Source organism: Oculina patagonica, chromosome 4, assembly GCF_052425735.1.
Source record: "Oculina patagonica isolate OP01 chromosome 4, crgOcupat, whole genome shotgun sequence".
NCBI classification, from domain to species: domain Eukaryota; kingdom Metazoa; phylum Cnidaria; class Anthozoa; order Scleractinia; family Oculinidae; genus Oculina; species Oculina patagonica.
In genome coordinates this window covers 32,693,529-32,711,638 of record NC_135761.1, presented here as the reverse complement: position 1 = coordinate 32,711,638, position 18,110 = coordinate 32,693,529, and the positions used below count along the sequence as shown (strand labels likewise).

Here is an 18,110-nt window from a genome sequence, read left to right as displayed (position 1 = left end):
AAGTTGAAGTTGAGCTTGGACAAACGGAAAGTAAAGTTGAATATCTTACAGAACTTCAGAATTTTATTACTGGGACGCCACCACCACTCAAAGAAACAGGACAAAACAAAGAAGAATCGGTAAAACCGAAAATGGAATACGAAGCACTATGTAAACAATTTGAGAAAATGTTGCAGTCGTACAAGAAGAAATGGAGCAGACTTCAGTAAAGCAGGAGGACACAAAAGCACCAAAAGAAGGTAACGTGTCACTCTGATGTAAAAACTGCTCTTACTGGAGAGATTTTAAGATCATGGGTGTTATTGGAGGAGAGGAACATAAGAACAGATTATCCTTCGTTAGTTTAATTCGCCAAATAGATGCAGGGCTTGAGAAAAGATATAAAGAACAGGAGCTAATTGATGCAGTTATTCGTGCTAATAGCCCCAGCTTGAAGTTGAGATTATACTTAGAAACCATGAAAGAGCTTACCTTAGTAAAACTAAGGCAGATGTTAAGAGCCCATTACAAGCAGAAGTCAGGTACTGAACTGTACCAAGAACTAACAACAATGTGCCAATCACCGAAGGAAACTCCCCAAGACTTCTTATTTCTCCCAATGAGTCCATGAGTGTGAATTTTGTAGTTTTCGGTCGATCAATTCAGAGTGTTTGTGGTCGGTTATTTCTCCCAAAAGACAGCCAAATAAAGGACATTAATGGATTGACATGTTGTTCTTCCGCCGGCAACAAATACACTCCTTGAGAGAGCGAAAAATATCCCATCGACAAATGCAGGGAAACACAAAGAAAAGGAGCATGTGGTCAAAGTTTTAAGGAACAATAACTATCCATTGCGGTTTATCAAGAGTTGTGATACTCATCGCAAAGCTAACCGTCACGTCTCATACAGCAGCAGCGACACTCCAAATGATGCCACAATATCATTTGTTGTTCTACCCTAAAAGGCATAACTGAAAGAATCTCAAAAGTTGTACACAACAATGGGGTCAAAGGTGGCCTTAAACCACTAAACACGTTAAGCACACGCTTCCCCAGACCGAAGGACAAACTCACAACATTCCAGTCTAGATGTGTAGTTTACAGAGTTAACTGCCTTGACTGTAGTTTTACCTATTATGGACAAACGGACAGAGCATTAGCTTCCTTAATTAAGGAACATCAAAGAGTAGTGCGTGTTTGCGTCAAAAAACTCTAAGATCGCACAACACGCAAATAAGTTTGGCCATGATATGGACTTTGATCATGCCACTGTGGTGGACAAGTCAGGCGATTACCACAAGAGGCTTTTCCTAGAAGCGTGACATTCGCAGAGAGACCAGAATGTGGGATATGAACACATAGACATTCCTGATGTCTATAAGTCACTTACATAATTTTCCTAGTCTCAAGAGCGTTTGCGTGTACTTGTATTAGTCACACATGTGCGTACAAATGTGTAACCATTAAAAAAGCCATTGCTTTTTTCTACCATGTTAACAACTGAGTAAGACCGAAGGTTCTCGGTCGAAGTTGTCTTAAAAATTACATTTTTAGTGTTGTTTTAAAGCTCAAATAAGTCAGCGTCAGAATTGTAAAAAAAAGCATTAATGTAATTTTGGTATTTTTCGTTTGAACTAGTTTTTGTTGTTGTTTACATTTACATTTTTTAAATTAATTTTTATGTCTCTGCCAAGTGAATAGAGAAAATAATTCGAGACAAATGTCTGCTTCACCCACTAGTTTCTATTCTTGTTGCCTTCTTCCCTCCTCTTTTCCGCATGTTAAGGGAAGAACATGCAACCTTTTCTTGGCCAAACCCTTTGCAGTTGAAGCATCTCGCTGACATACAACAACTGTCAGAATGTTTACTTATGTTTTTACAGCAGCACTTAACAGGTGTAGTTTCCATGTTAGTAGCAACCTTCAGATTTGAGTACGAGTACGACTTTAAAGTTTTGACACAACTGTATCCTTCAAACTCTAACCTTTTCTAGGTAATAATGGGGTATGAATTTGGTTGCAGTGACAATAGTCAATGGCACTTACTTTTGTGAAATTAAACTTACTTGATGTCAATGTCAAAAACAGAGCTCACCCTAATATGGTAATAGCCTGCGAAATACAGCGGCCTCTCATTTGCGTCCCGCAATGAAGAGCGAAACGCGAAGAGAGACGTCTGCGATTCACAGTCAAAAATTCCATAGAAATTCAGAACCAATATGGCTGCTAATAGTCACAATTCGCCTCGTCCTTCCTTGGAAAGTTGTTGCCTCTGCGTGCAATCTATTTGTCCAATATTTCAACCTCGCGCCACTCGTACACATGTGGATACATGAGCACGTTTTGGCGATCCATTGGAAAAGGGATCGGGTCAACATCATAATCAGTCCGCTTTTATTGCTTATGCAGGACCAAATAAAGGAACTGTCTTCTCTTAGATTAAAAGCTGCTTTTGTGGGTCCAGAGCAAGATCCAACAATCCTCGAGGATATCGAGTGAGGGAGCTTTACATATGTTTACCTTTCTCCAAAAACTGCTCTGACAACAGAAAGGTGGCGAAATACGCTCAAAAGTGAAATTTTCCAGGAGAGATTGATCGGCGTAGCTGTGGATGAAGTCCATTGTGTTACCGAGTGGGGCACTTTAAGCAACAACAAGATTCAATCAGCATTTTGTGTCTGGTATTCGTGTTTGAATGAAATAAGATCACTAGTTGATGTGCCATTTATTGCACTTACTGCGACTGCCACACAACAAACAAGGGACAAAAATTTGGACCTTTTGGAATTGAGGAAGCCAAGAGAAATAACCAAGAGCCCCAACAAAATTAATGTGAGATATACAGTTCAGAAACTTGATTACTCTCTGTCAATTGTAGGACACTTCTGTCGTCTGATCAACAATTTAAAACCGAAAGGAAAAGTGTGAAACAATGTGCTCATTTATTTAGCATGTTTGAACTTGAGCTTGGCCTATCTTTGTACAATGGGAAAGTAGATCCTTGAAATCGACTTGTGCAGATGATGCATTCTGGCAATTCAGAAAGTGTAAAAGGCCATGTACTGGACCAGTTTGCAGACAGCAGCAAACCTCTACGTATTGTTATTGCAACCATTGCCTATGAAATTGTGCAACTGCAAGGGAGTGTGACGGGTGATACACTTTGGTCCATCTAAGTCTATTGACGCTTACCTGCAGGAGAGTGGATGGTGTGGACGTGATGGCAAGCAAGGTGATCCCATTCTGTTGTACAATGGTTTTAATGGCAAAGTAACAGATGCCGAAATGAAAATAAACTTACACTCAACTACCTGCCAAAGACAGTTTCTTTTGAAGAACTTTGCCATAAATAACTTGGAATGCCCACCTGGACATTCGTGCTGTGACATCTGCGCAAATTCATGTCAGTGTCTTGGTAGTTACTGTGAAATGGATTTGTATTTGCCAGTTGGAAATTCAGAGGAGGAAGCACAAGAAAGCACAATATCGGATGAACAGTTGTTAACACTTAAGAAAGAACTTAATGCCCTGTAGAAGTCAATTGTGAGAGAAGGCATTGTTGCCACAGAGCTGCAAAATGCTTTGAAGCTAGCATGCCACACAAAACCACTGGAATTTGGCACCCATCAAGTCCAGCAAGCCATTGACAATGCAGGCTCTTATCTTTACTATTTCAAGTGTAGTGAAGTATGCTGATGTGAGGCAAAGGAAACATGCACTTTCTATTTTGAAAATTTTCCAGTCAATTTCAATGATGTGGAAATGCCAATGAGGATTTCTGACTCGGAGGATTTTTTATTCGACCAAAGCACTGATGAATGAATGGAACTTTGCAATTACCAGCCTTTCATGGAATTGGTGGTTCAGTTACCTTAACACGCCGCCAATCCGTCTGGGAATAAAATTCAACACTGACCCTCGTTTTGTCGTCTTTAATTTAATGCTTGATGCCAAAATTAAGGAGCTCTAAAAAGAAGGCCAGCAAAATACAACCCACAAGCCAGCGATAGAAGAGGAAGAGCTATGGAAGCTCAAAACCAGTGAAGTATTTCTACTCACCAAGCCGCTGTCACTTTTGAGAAATGTCTGGTTCCACGTTTCTCTTTTTTGGTGTTGTTGTGGACAACACCAAAGGACCTTGCTTGCAAGGGGTCTACTGCTGCAATTGCATCTGGAGACGTAGGAGAGGAGTACTACCTTTTGAAAGTACAAGTGATGTTCAAAGTGGCTATGAGCCACTAAACTCGGAAAATTTATTATGAAACAAGAATACAACAAACTGACAAATAGAGATTTGCTAAAGCAAATGATGTTTAACTTTCCACAATTCAGTTCACTTCACTTAGTTTCATTGTCATCTAGCTGCTCATCGAGAGCAGGCCGAAAGGGCAAGTGATAGAGTTCCCATCGGTTGCAAATTGTTTTCTTTCTTTTTATTTTTCCTTTTTGTTTTTTGAAGGTTAGGCAAAATAATAATATCACTAGAAAAAATAAGTTTTGGTCTATTTCAAGAAAACTGACATTAATACAATATTTCGGCTGGTAGTTAAGCATGCATGTACCGTATTTATTCGGCTATTAGCTGAAACCCTAGATTTTTAGTTTTTGGAACCAGTTATACTGACAAAAAATAAACCCAAATCACTCAGCTATAAGCCAAGACCCAATTTTTCCTTCACGCTATAAAACAGTCCACGTGCAGCGAATCAACATATCGTTAAATCACAACTATGTAATTGAAAAACAACAAATCACTGACAAAGAATGAATTTATTAATGGCACCGTACACAAGCGTGACAAAACATTCACCTGAGTTCAGAATCCCATCTCAAACAATCACGCATTCTTCTGAAGAATTAAGCAGTTATCGATCATCATGCCAAAAGCTACTGGTTTTCTAACAACGAAACCTTCAAGTTGAAAGTTGTTGCCGAGGTAGAGACAGTTCAGAACAACTGCAAAATCGCCAGAGAATACGGGATGATTCCTGATGATTCAGTGAATCTTCAGTTCGTCGCAATTCGCCAACGAAAAGATCAAGCAGATCAAGCGGGTGAACTTGAAATGTCATCAAAACGAAACATGTGCTGTTACCAGTATTTGTCGAGTATCCTCCAATCAAACTCTTCTGAAGTGGTTTCTTTTAGCAGAGAAGTCGTGGCATTTTAAGTTTTCGCTTTTGAACAAAAATATTACATGCAGCCGATTCCTGTCAGATCGTGTTACAATGTTTACCAAGTTTACCAAGCGCGTGTGAACGACCGCTTCTGATTGGCCAGTTTCTGGTGTCGCAACAACAAGTCAAATAGATCGATTCCTTCTTGACCCTTCTTGTCTTGAAAAGTCACGTTTGCAGTGATTCTGCAAATTAACTAAACTTAAAGAAAGGAACAGAAACAGTCTCACGCAGAAATAATTATTGTAGAAGAGATTGTGAGGAAATTGTTTATGACATGCGGGATTTCGAATGCCCTCGTCAGTTCAAAAGACGATCACATACGCCAACAAAACAAATAATATTCCAGTGCGAGCTGATGGAGGACGAGTTCCAGTCTAAATAGCAAAGAAAAGACGAATAAAAACTTCATTCCTAACGTTGCTTCATTAAACCAAATGGATTTTAAGGAGCCGCCACTAAAATAAAAGGTAATGACCAAGAATAAATACAAACGCTTGTTCATTTTCGTTTGTTGATGACCGCTCGGCTTATAGATGAATATTTCATTCAAATTGAACTCTTTTCTAGTACCATCTAATTTTTTTTTCGGAAATACTTGGCGATAAATCGAACCCCTAATTTTGTTGAGTTTTAACCAGTTCTCAGTAAGATTTGGTGAAAATATATCGTCTTTGTGTACTTCATATATGCGCATGCGTTCAGCACAAAATTCCGTGTGCTTGGGTCAACACCTGGAAGAATGCATACCACAAGGAGAACATTGGGTTTTCAGAAACAAATATATAGCCTTTGGGTACTTCTTATAAAGTAACACAGATAAAGTCGCATTTTAGCCAACCTCCTACCCGCTTCACAAGATTAATTGATTAATTCAATTTCATATTAATTAATTAATTCAATTAGAATGTTTACAGGAATCGATGGCAGGAGGGAAGGAGGGAAGGAGTGAAGGAGGGAAGGAGTGAAATCGGCCCGCTCACCAAAACTCGGAATTTTCCAAGTTAAAAATGAATCTACAGATAAATGGGGCAACACCTTCCCACCAGGTGCAGAGGTGATTCACGGCAAATTCTACGCTGCCGTAGATGTTGACCAAGGGCCGCCCACAGAGACGTTTTAAAGAGATCAAGGGGCAACAAAACACTACATGGTGTTCATTCCACCGAGAAGAGAAGTAATCTAAAGGTAAGTGATTTATTGTGCTACTTTGAGCACTGTGTACTGGAGAGTTACGACGCTTGTGCCAATCAGCACTATGTGAGCAACTGGGAGGAGATGGCCATGGTCATCAACAGCCAACCAAGGCAGTTATTGCCGAGCAATGAGAATGATGAAGGACCTTGCTTGCCAGGGGTCTACTGTTACAATTGCATCTGGAGACGTAGGAGAGGAGTACTATTTGAAAGTACGAGTGATGGCAGCGAGAAGCTCAAAACTGAATCTACAGATAAATGGCGCAACACCTTCCCACCAGGTGCCGAGGTGATTCACGGCAAATTCTACACCGTCGTAGATGTTGACCAAGGGGCATACAAGTTAAACGAGGAAAAGGTGGCATTTGTCTACGCTGCCACTATCCGGAATATTTGTTGTGACCTTGCCATTAAGCAAGTTCGTGGTGAAGACTTCTTCTATGTCTCAGAGGAGCAGCACCTCGATATTTAGACGCCCTTGAGGAATTTCAATTTTACAATTCTTCAATCAAGGTGTGTCAAATCAGTTTTTTCTGCCATGCCTTTCATTTCCAGTAAGTGTTTTAGTAATCTGTATAATGACAATCAGATAGATATAAAATTTGATATAAAATAAGGTGTTGCTCGATCTCTTCAGCTTATACAATAGACGTCGACGACATCGGTATATGCATTGTCCGGTCTGTATCATGTGCCGAAATGTGTAAAACTCGTGCGCATGACTCCCCCGAGGGTGTTTAGGTCTCTTTCAAAGTTTGGCTGTTTAAGGACCAGAAGCTTGCATGCAATTTTAAAAATCTTTTACAACCTTGTTTTTTACCTGTGTTTGTAGAACCTTTGCCTGCCTTAAAGTAGAAAAATTTTACTGCCTTTCGAATCTTAAAATCCTTTATATAGTTGGTAGGTTTCAAAGTTCGTGCGAGACACTGAAACAGGAACACTGCACTGAAAAAAGAGAGGTACAGCTGACAGTCTAGAGGCAATTGGAAAAAAAGAAGAAAGACACTAATTACACTATACCAAGCAGAAGTTTTAAGTACACAGTATATATCACATGGAAAACATTGACATTGACATTTCAGCAGAGGAGCTGAGGAAGCTCATTGATATTCATGAATTTAAAGGAAAAAGGGTTTTAGATCTGAGTGGAAGAGTTGTCCAAAGTTTCTGAAGCTGTTACTCAACTGACCGATGTACAGGAACTTAGGTTGTCATATAATAACTTCAGAAATTACCAACAAGTATTAATGCTGACCTGTCATTTAAAATTCAGTACACAAAAACAAATATTCTGAAATACTCCTATTTCCACAGAACAGTCAAAGCCTGGAACTGTTTACCTGTGCATGTCAAAAAGTCTTGAGTCCCTTTCTAAACTTAAAAGACTTTGTTTGTAAGGCTTATTTTTATCAACTAGATACTAAATTAACTTAATTTTTCTATTTTATTATTATTTTTATCATTACTATAGAGGTGGTAAGGTAAAAATCAATGTTGCAACAAGTATCATATACATGTGCGTTTCCGCTGTCATAACATGACATGAGAATCAGTTATAAAGTAAAAATAAACCACACGTTCACTGTATATTTGTGCTTGTCCATTTTGTGTTATTTTTCTTGTGTTTTATTTAGACTAATCTCCTTTTAGGAATAGAAGCTAATAGACCTCAGCCATCCCTTGACTAGCAGCAACTAATTTGGGTAACAGTATATACTTGTACAGTAACTGTTTCACGGTCTGAGGAAAATCGCTCTAACTGAACAGTTGTTATAATGGAATGTTGTTTTCTAAAAAGGTGCGGTTCCATGTCAAGTTTAATTCAATGTCGTTCCTAATATGTATGTTTAAATGTCATGAGACAAACAATGGCAAAAAGCGTTCGACAAAACAATGGAAGTCAAATAAAACTAAGGTACAACCTAATTGAACTAAGCCAATCCAATTGCATCAAATAAGCTACCAAATTTTATAGAATAAGCCAATCCGAGCCAACTGCATTTTTGTCCTGAATGTCCCACCATACATTCTGCTCTATTCTCCATGAGTTGTTGCAGAATGTAGCAGCACATTTCAGTGCCATTTTGTTTCCCGCTCGAAAGTGACGTCCATTGTGTTACCGAGTGGGGCACTTCAAGCAACAACAAGACTTGGTCAGCATTTCGTGTCTGGTATTCGCATTTGAATGAGATAAGGTCACTAGTTGATGTGCCATTTGTGGCACTTACTGGGACTGCCACACAACAAACAAAGGACAAAATTTTTGGCCTTTTGGAATTGAGGAAGCCAAAAGAAATAACCGAGAGCCCAAACAAAATTAATTTGAGATATACAGTAGCAGATGCGGAAATGAAAAAATACTTGGTAACTCTGTGCCAATTGTAGAAAACTGCTGTTGTCTGATCAACGAGTTAAAACTGAAAGGAAAAGGTACCACAAGGTCGATCATCTACTGCCAAACTGTGAAACAATGTGCTCATTTATTTAGCATGTTTGAACTTGAGCTTGGCCTATCTATGTACAATGGGGAAATAGATTCTTGAAATCGACTTGTGTAGATGATGCATTCTGGCAGTCCAGAAAGTGGAAAAGGCCATGTACTGGACCAGTTTGCAGACAGCAGCAAACCTCAACGCATTCTAATTGCAACCACTGCCTATGGAATGGGTGTCAACTGCAAGGGACTGCGACGGGTGATACACTTTGGGCCATCCAAGTCTTTTGACGCTTACCTGCAGGAGAGTGGACAGTGTGGACGAGATGGCAAGCAAAGTGATACCATTCTGTTGTACTATGGTATCAATGCCAAAGTAGCAGATGCCAAAATGAAAAAATACTTAGAGTCATCTACCTGCCAAAGACAGTTCTATTTGAAGCACTTTGGCATTAACAACTTGGAATGCCCACCTGGACATTCGTGCTGTGGCATCTGTGCAAATTCATGTCAGTGTCTTGGAAGTTACTGTGACATGGATTTGTATTTGCCACTAGTTGGTTATTCAGAGGAGGAAGCACAAGAAAGAACAATATCGGATGAAAAGGTTGTTAACACTTAAGAAAGAACTTTATCCCCTGAAGAAGTCAATTGTGAGAGAAGGCATTGCTGCCACAGAGCAGCAAACTGCTTTGAAGCTAGTATGCCACACAAAACCACTGGAATTTGGCACCCATCAAGTCCAGCAAGCCATTGACAATGCAGGCTCTTATCTTTACTATTTCAAGTGTAGTGAAGTATGCTGATGTGAGGCAAAGGAAACATGCACTTTCTTATTTGAAAATTTTCCACTCAATTTAAATGAGCATTTTTGACTTGGAGGATTTTTCATTCGACCAAAGCACTGATGAATGAATGGAACTTTGCAATGACCAGTCTTTCATGGAATTGGTGGTTCAGTTACCTTAACACGCCGCCAATTAGTCTGGGAATAAAATTCAACACTGACCCTCGTTTTGTCCTCTCTAATCAAATGCTTGATGCCAAAATTAAGGAGCTCAAAAAAGAAGGCAAGCAAAATACAACCCACAAGCCAGCGATAGAAAAAAAGATCTGCGGAAGCTCAAAACCTGTGAAGTATTTCTACTCACCAAGCCGCTGTCACTTTTGAGAAATGTCTGGTTCCACGTTTCTCTTTTTTGGTGTTGTCGTGGACAACACCAAAGGACCTTGCTTGCAAGGGGTCTACTGTTGCAATTGCATCTGGACACATAGGAGAGGAGTACTACCTTTTGAAAGTACGAGTGATGGCAGCGAGAAGCTCAAAAAATGAATCTACAGATAAATGGGGCAACACCTTCCCACCAGGTGCCGAGATGATTCACGGCAAATTCTACGCTGCCGTAGATGTTGACCATGGGGCATACAACTTAAACAAGGAAAAGGAGGCCTTTGTCTATGCTGCCACTTTCCGGAATATTTGTTGTGACCTTGCCATTAAGCAAGTTCGTGGTGAAGACTTCTTCTATGTCTCAGAGGAGCAGCACCTCGATATTTAGACGCCCTTGAGGAATTTCAATTTTACAATTCTTCAATCAAGGTGTCTCAAATCAGTTTTTTCTGCCATGCCTTTCATTTCCAGTAAATGTTTTAGTAATCTGTATAACGACAATCAGATAGATATAAAATTTGATATAAAATAAGGTGTTGCTCGATCTCTTGAGCTTATACAATAAAATGGCGTAAAAGTAAAATAAAAGGTGAATAATTGTTATACATGGTTTTTGCATGGTAGAAAAACTGATAAGGGACACCTTGAGCTTATGATCCCCTTTACACAAATTGGCTGCCGTTCAAAATCGTGCAGACGCCGACAACATCGGTATATGCATTGTCCGGTCTGTATCATGTGCCAAAATGTGTAAAACTCATGCTCATGACTCCCCCCGAGGGTGTTTAGGTCTCTTTCAAAGTTTGACTGTTTATGGACCAGAAGCTTGCATGCAATTTTAAAAATCTTTTACAACTTTGTTTTTACCAGTGTTTGTAGAACCTTTGCCTGCCTTAAAGTAGGAAAATTTTACTGCCTTTCGAATCTTAAAACCCTTTATATAGTTGGTAGGTTTCAAAGTTTGTGCGAGACACTGAAACAGGAACACCGCACTGAAAAAAGAGAGGTACAGCTGACAGTCTAGAGGCAAATGGAAGAAAGAAGAAAGACACTAATTACACTATACCAAGCAAAAGTTGCAAGTACACAGAATATATCAGATGGAAAACAATGACATTGACATTTCAGCAGAGGAGCTGAGGAAGCTCATTGATATTCATGAATTTACAGGAAAAAAATAGATCTGAGTGTAAGAGTTGTCCAAAGTTTCTGAAGCTGTTACTCACCTGACTGATGTACAGGAACTTAGGTTGTCATATAACTTGAGAAAATTACCAACAAGTATTAATGCTGACCTGTCATTTAAAATTCATTATACAAAAACAAATATTCTGTAATACACCTATTTCCACAGAACAGTCAAAGCCTGGAACCTGTGCATGTCAAAAAGTCTGAGTCCCTTTCTTAATTCAAAACACTTTGTAAGGCTTATTTTTATCAACTAGATACTAAATTAACTTAATTTTTCTTTTTTATTATTATTTTTATCATTACTATAGATTTATATTTAAATTTTCTGGGGGTTTTGGAGGCCATTTGTAAGGGAACTTGTTTCTGTTTTTCGTCTTCCCCTCGGCTTTGTATAGCATGTATGTTTGAGAAAATGATTAAACTAAAGACAAAGTGTTCCTGTGTGTCACTGAAGAGTGAGACTGAAAGTGATGATGGTGGTGATGTTCAAAGTGATTATGCAAATTCCGAACATAATGGCAGAAAAGGTGATGCAGAGAGTAGTGGGGAAGGAACTGACACACCAGTTTCAGTTATCAGATGAACATTACAAGCATGTCAACTCTGCGATATCTTTTGCAAGTGCAACTTTACTGGTTGGAGTTTGTTTGTGTGTTGCAGGGTTTAATGCCAAATGTTGGAGAACAGGGCAATTGCCTTTTCTTCAACTCAGTGATTAGAAGAGCGAGTAATAGAACAGTCCGACAAGTATACCTTCTGGAAGAAAGACGCCAAGAAATGGAGCATGAAATAGATGGTGGAATGATTGTGTCAGATTCTGATTCAGATTGTGTTGAAGAGTGGAACCGTGTACGTGATCCTCTTGATGAAGCTGGGCTGCAATTTATCAAGAAGAAGAGGGCAGCGATCTGCAGAAAACCAACAAGGGAACTGAACAAGCGTGTTGCTGAAAAGCGTTATTTCAGAAGAAGGAGGAGCAAGAGAGTTGGGAAAACAATTGAAAACTATATTCAGAAGTGTTGTGTGGGGGCCGATTCGTGGTGGCGAACTGGCGTATTGACATTTGATGGCAACAAGTGTGTAGGGAAGAAGGTCAACAATGAGATCCTTTTAAAGAATTTAAGTTCCGCCATGGACGTTTACATCAGATGCATCGACCAAAGTCAGGAACTGTCATACATCTGTGGAAGGACCCAGACAGCAAATTCTGAGAGGAGCAAGTCGACACCGAAGAAATATAGCAACTACAACCAATTCTATCATTGTGCCAGCTCCACATTCAACCCCCAGCAGAACTACAGTAGTCCTCTGCAAAGGACCAGAAGGTGTCCCAGAGTGGGTGCTAGAAACTCTACAACAACTTGAAGAGTAGAATCAGACTTCATGTATAAGGATGTTTGCCTGCTACCTGAACCCGAATATGACCAGGTGCCATGAGGAGGACGCCTTTAGGCTAGATAAGAGCTGGAGTGAGGGCCGCCTTTATATGGATTTGGTGTCCTTGTTCAAAGAAACCCTAAGCAACTCGAGTTGTGAGGACATTGGGTAAGCTAGTGCTTTCTACCCAGGGGGAGGGGGGCATTCTTAAGGAGAATTCGTTAAAAAAAAAACGGAAGGGGGGGGGGGAAGAGAGCTACAGTACTCTTATTAGGTTCTAAGTAAAAGGTTTGTTGCCCCTCCCCAGTATAAATTTAATTAAATGAATTACAATCCTTACAACCCTCCTCCTAGTGAAGTTTCAACTCTTGTTCCCCCCCCCCCAAAAAAAAAACTTTTTGCAAATAAAACGATCATTTTGTATACAAAAGTAAAAAGTTTATTATGAATTTCCTACCAGAAAGTGTAGGAAGTAGCAGTGAAAGCAATCAATGCCACAAAAATAATCAAATTTCTGACAGTTCATGAAGGCATTGATGATTGTAATAGGGGGTTAAAATTCATTCTACTTGGTTACAAATGTTACACTTGTTTGATGTTTCTTGCTGCACTCTCCCCTGCATTCCAAACCTGTTACAAGAAAGTTGACGAGCTGACAAAGCAAAAGCCAAAACTGAAGCATCCATTAAAAGTTCATAGCTGGGTTGGGATAAGCAGAATTTTACTGACCATTTTTTTAGAAAAAAATTAGACGGTTTGCAAGCCAACACGGGTAGGATATTTCTGTTTATCACCCATATGAAAATAGATTGATTGTAAACATTATGTATCAAGTGTTATACGAAACATATTAAGTTTTGCAAAGGCAGAATTAAGCTCATGGGAATGTTATTGCAACGACTAACAGTTTACTATTAATGGTTAATTCTTTTCAAGATAAAAATAAAGAGATGGGATTATGATTATGCTGACTACCTCTAAGGTTCTATTTGATATTGAATATATAGCATATGCGATTTCGTACACAAACGATTTTCAGAGCAGTTTGTTTTTGTTTGCCTCTGCTTTTGGCCGTTGGCATTTTTGCCCACCTCCACCCCTATATACCTCCTTGGGTAATTTTAAGTTAATGAGCATTTTGAAAGCTTCAATCCACCTATCGCTCTGGCGATTTTAAGTTTGCTTTCATTTGATGTTATTTCATGTCGTAAACAAGTTTACTGAACAAAATGCCGTGAAGGCTGGAGTTGCTGGGAAAACTGCAAATCCCAGTTTGTAAAGAGATATATTAGAGTAACTAAGGTTGACCACGAGCTATAACTAGTCGATTCATTGAACGCTCCCTGCAAAAAAATGGATTCAGAACTAAAGCTGTGTCAAAATTCTCTAGACACCTTTTATTGAACCAAGTCAGAAATGTGTGTCCTTGTAGCAGCCTCTCATTTTTACAAAAAAGTATGGCGAAAGAGCCCCCAAGGAGGAGGTATGCAATAAAGTATGTATGTATGTATGCAACATTGTAGAATCAGACTTTGTGTCTGTTTGAGCCTTTCATTTTACCAAAAAATATTGTAGAATCGATTTTTGGGTAATACCACACTGTTTGAGTACTTCCTGTCAAAGATACACCAGACATATATCAACTAAAACTTGTGAAATATCTATTTATAGTAGTAAGGCCGCTGTCAGGACCATCAAAGCCCTCCAAACTCAGGTAAACTGTTATTTATTTCTTGTAACAATCACCACTGATTGATATGTGAACACAGACAAAAACAGACAGAACCAGTTTTGAGTTGCACGTGTTGGACACTAATTACAGAGATGTCAAAATTCATTTGAGGCTAAAAATCCCCAAGTCCCATACATTTTAAAAAGTTGCATGTAAAAAGCAAAGTCCCATACATTTTTGCTTTTTACATGCAACTTTTTAAGACTGTTAATCTCAATTTACATAATCATAAGCATGACAAACCTCTCTCTCTTTCCCAATAAAATAAATACACCTTGTCATCTACAGACAGTGTCATGAAGCCAGAAACGCTCCAAGTGGCTGTAAAAAGAACAGCACACCCTGGTAAGCTGAATATGTCATCTCTACATCTATAATATACCATGGTTGACACCTCACTATCATGTGAAAATTAGGGCTATGTAGTAATTATACTAACACAACACCCAACATCATGTGAAAATTATGACAATGTGTCAACAACCACATTATAAAAGAAGCTTGCCTTCAAAAATTCCAGTGCACTTGCTAAACCCTTCAAATCCTTACATGCACATTAAGCCACCGACACACTACGCCATTTTATTCGCTGATCGCAGCAAATTTGAATGCCGGCGATCGCCGAATAAAATCACTGATATCTGACATGTCAGATATTGACGATTTAATACGCCGGTTGTGACAATTGCCAAAAATCGCAATCAATGCACCAGACACACTTGGCAATTTTGGCAGATCGTGGGTATCAGCAAATAAAATCACCAAGTGTCTTGCCAGCTTTACTTCAGTGTTTATTAAAGGGACTATGTCACGGGGATTTCACAGCTTTTTTGGTCAAAACGGTTCTGAAATAAGTGGTAGGCAACTAAACCCATAAAAAAAAACATTATCTTTGAATATCTAAAGGAAAACATAACCTAAATTTGTGGATAGAAATCAAGCTACGGCTATAAATATCGATTTTTTTGAAGACGCGCGGAAACAATTTGAAAACGTTTGCCTAACGTTTTCAAATTGCAATCCGTTTCCATCCAAGGCATCCGCAGCCAAAGATGCTAGTAAACAGATTCAGCCCTCTAATATAGCCATTTTTATTAAAAGTGGACCATTATTTTTAGGTTTCATGCAACGCAAATGTAAATTTTGGCGGTTCAAAATTCTGGTAAAATCCGTGACATAGTCCCTTTAATAACAACTACTTCAATATTTTTACTTTTTTGCAGACCATGCCAAGGACACCTTGTCCGTCTCATGTAAGGCAAAAAAATTGAAAATAACCATTGAGTTTGATTAGTTGAGAAGAGTTGTTGAAGTTGAAGAGAATGAAAAGTTCAATAGTTGATGATCAGTGAGAATGAAAAGTTGAAAAGAATGACAAATTGAAAGTTAACAATATAGAAATTGTATATATCTTAACTTAACAAAGTACATTTACTTAATATGACACCCCTCCCCAACAAATACTTTCACTTGCAGTCTTGTATAATTTATTGTTTTTTTCTTTTATTTGCTTTTATCAATTTAGTGACTACACATATTGAAGGGTACATTCACCAGTTGACCAAAATCAAAACAGCTACCAATAGCAGCCTTAGCTATTTCAATCTGTTATTGCAAAATTCACAAGACAGTGTACTACGTGTTGTTTGCTTTTCACCAGAAAAACGTACTCTTCTCAAAGAAAAACAAACTCAACAAATTCCAGTGAAATTGGATTACATTGACAAAACTCCAAGCAAAATAAAACTAGATGAGAATGACTATACAATAAGGAAAAAGTGCAAAATTTCACAACTGTAGATTTTACATACAACAGAGTTTTTGATGACAACAAAATGACTATTGATGAGATCCTTCAAAATGCCATTCTCTATGACAAAGTACTGTAGATATCAGAGTCAAGATGCTGACAAAACCAGAAGAAAAAACAACACTCATTATAAATGGCAAAAGAAAAATGAAAGTAGATTGCCTTGTTGCAGATCATACAAACAACATCAAACTTACCCCTTGGGAAAATACAATTGACATGTGTCAAGCAGCAAAATGCTACCAATTTGAAAATCCCACAGTCGATGTTTTCGATGATCAGACTCTTTAATTACAGGAAACATTGTAAGTGTATATATCAAGAAAAATTACAGTTATTTGGTTTGTAATCGCAATTTTAATACTGATCTTAATCCTGATGACAAAGTTGTAAATAACTAATGACTAGATAACCCAATTATTTAAAGGTTAAAGTATGATAAAACTATTTCACAGAATAGTGGAATAACCACAATGTCAGCAATATTAATGTTCATTTTCACTCATTTCTTCCATTAAATTGATTTTACTATCCTAACCTATCAATTCAACCTGATGAAATCCTTTCAAACCAACACAATGCAATTAATAATACACTAAAAGCAACAAATTAAATCTCATTATTCCACCATTCTGTCGAATACAGTCACCCATTAAACGTTAATTTTTACCCATCATAATCAACAACAATCGTGTTCTCAAACTATTTCATTCATTCCTCTTACAACTGTGGAGGGAAAAATAACGATAAGAAAGATCAAAAAGTTTACTGAAACAAACATTCAAGCAACAAACATTTAAAGATGCTTGTATAGTTTGTATTGGAAAAAGGTGTCTGTATGAAAGTGAGATGTCCTTGATGACATACATGATGACATACACGTATTTCATGACATGATAAGAAAGCTAGATCAAAAAGTTCACTGAAACAAACTTTCAAACGAAACATAAAAACATGCTTGCATAGTTTGTATAGCTAAAAGGTGTCTGTAAATGAAAAGTGAGATGTCTTTGATGACATACTCCATGATAATAAGAAAGATCAAAAAGCCAACAAGAAACATAAAATGATGCCTGTAGATACTTTATATGACAAAAAGATGTCATTCTTTCATTGAAAGTGGGGTGTCCTTGCAATTGATGATATACATACAATCACAGCTGGCCAAAGCATAATATATTCACATAATTTGTGTCCTTTTATCGTAAAACAGTCTGTCTGTCGCTATTAAACACAAACATTTGACCAATAAATAAAAATAAAATTACTATATACAATAAGTATAACAGAAAAAAAAAACACGATCTCAGCTTGCAAGTACTATAATTACATTTCATCGACTTATAATTTGGTAATTTTTATGAGAGGATCTTGTTTATGTGCAAATATTATCCTTGGGCCGGTTGTCGTTCAATTTATAACTGAAAGAACGTTGTTGTTATAATGGTACGTACATCAGTTTTCAGTTACTTTATCGCATGTACATCCTAAAGATAAGGTGTACATTAAACAGTTGCTCAGATGAACAAGCGCCATTGCCTTTTCATTGTAAACTGGATCATAAATTTTACACTCTGGATCAATTCAACAGACACCTTCACCCTTAAAAAATTTTTTCCACAATAAAATAACAATTAAATATTTTAACCTGACACAAGTATATCAAGTTAATCTACAATATTCAATTTTTTTTTTGCGTTATTCAACAATTAAATTCATAATCAGACTACTTTTCCAAAGATTTCTACAACATAAATGTTCGTGCCATGTAAAATAGAATCTTATAATATTACCTCATATTGATTTTACAGATTTAAACCAAAATTATTTTGCCAACAGCCACTTTCACAATTCTGAAAAAATGCCAACAACCTTAACTGCTTCTGTTCTATATAAAAAAGGCAAATCAGATTAGCTTTGATTAAGTTAACATATTTAAAGGAGCTCGGTCACAGAATTTTACAAAATTCATGAAGTCATTAACTTCACTAGATTCATATCACAACAGCTTTAAACTCTACAGTAATTAACCATTACAAAA

At 37.8% G+C, this 18,110-nt stretch overlaps 1 protein-coding gene across 1 annotated transcript in view; it reads right to left on the bottom strand.

Annotated features, from left to right (window-relative positions):
• Positions 1 to 18,110, bottom strand: part of LOC144652173 (uncharacterized) — a 279,392-nt gene that overhangs the window by 97,229 nt on the left and 164,053 nt on the right. The window lies entirely within an intron of this gene.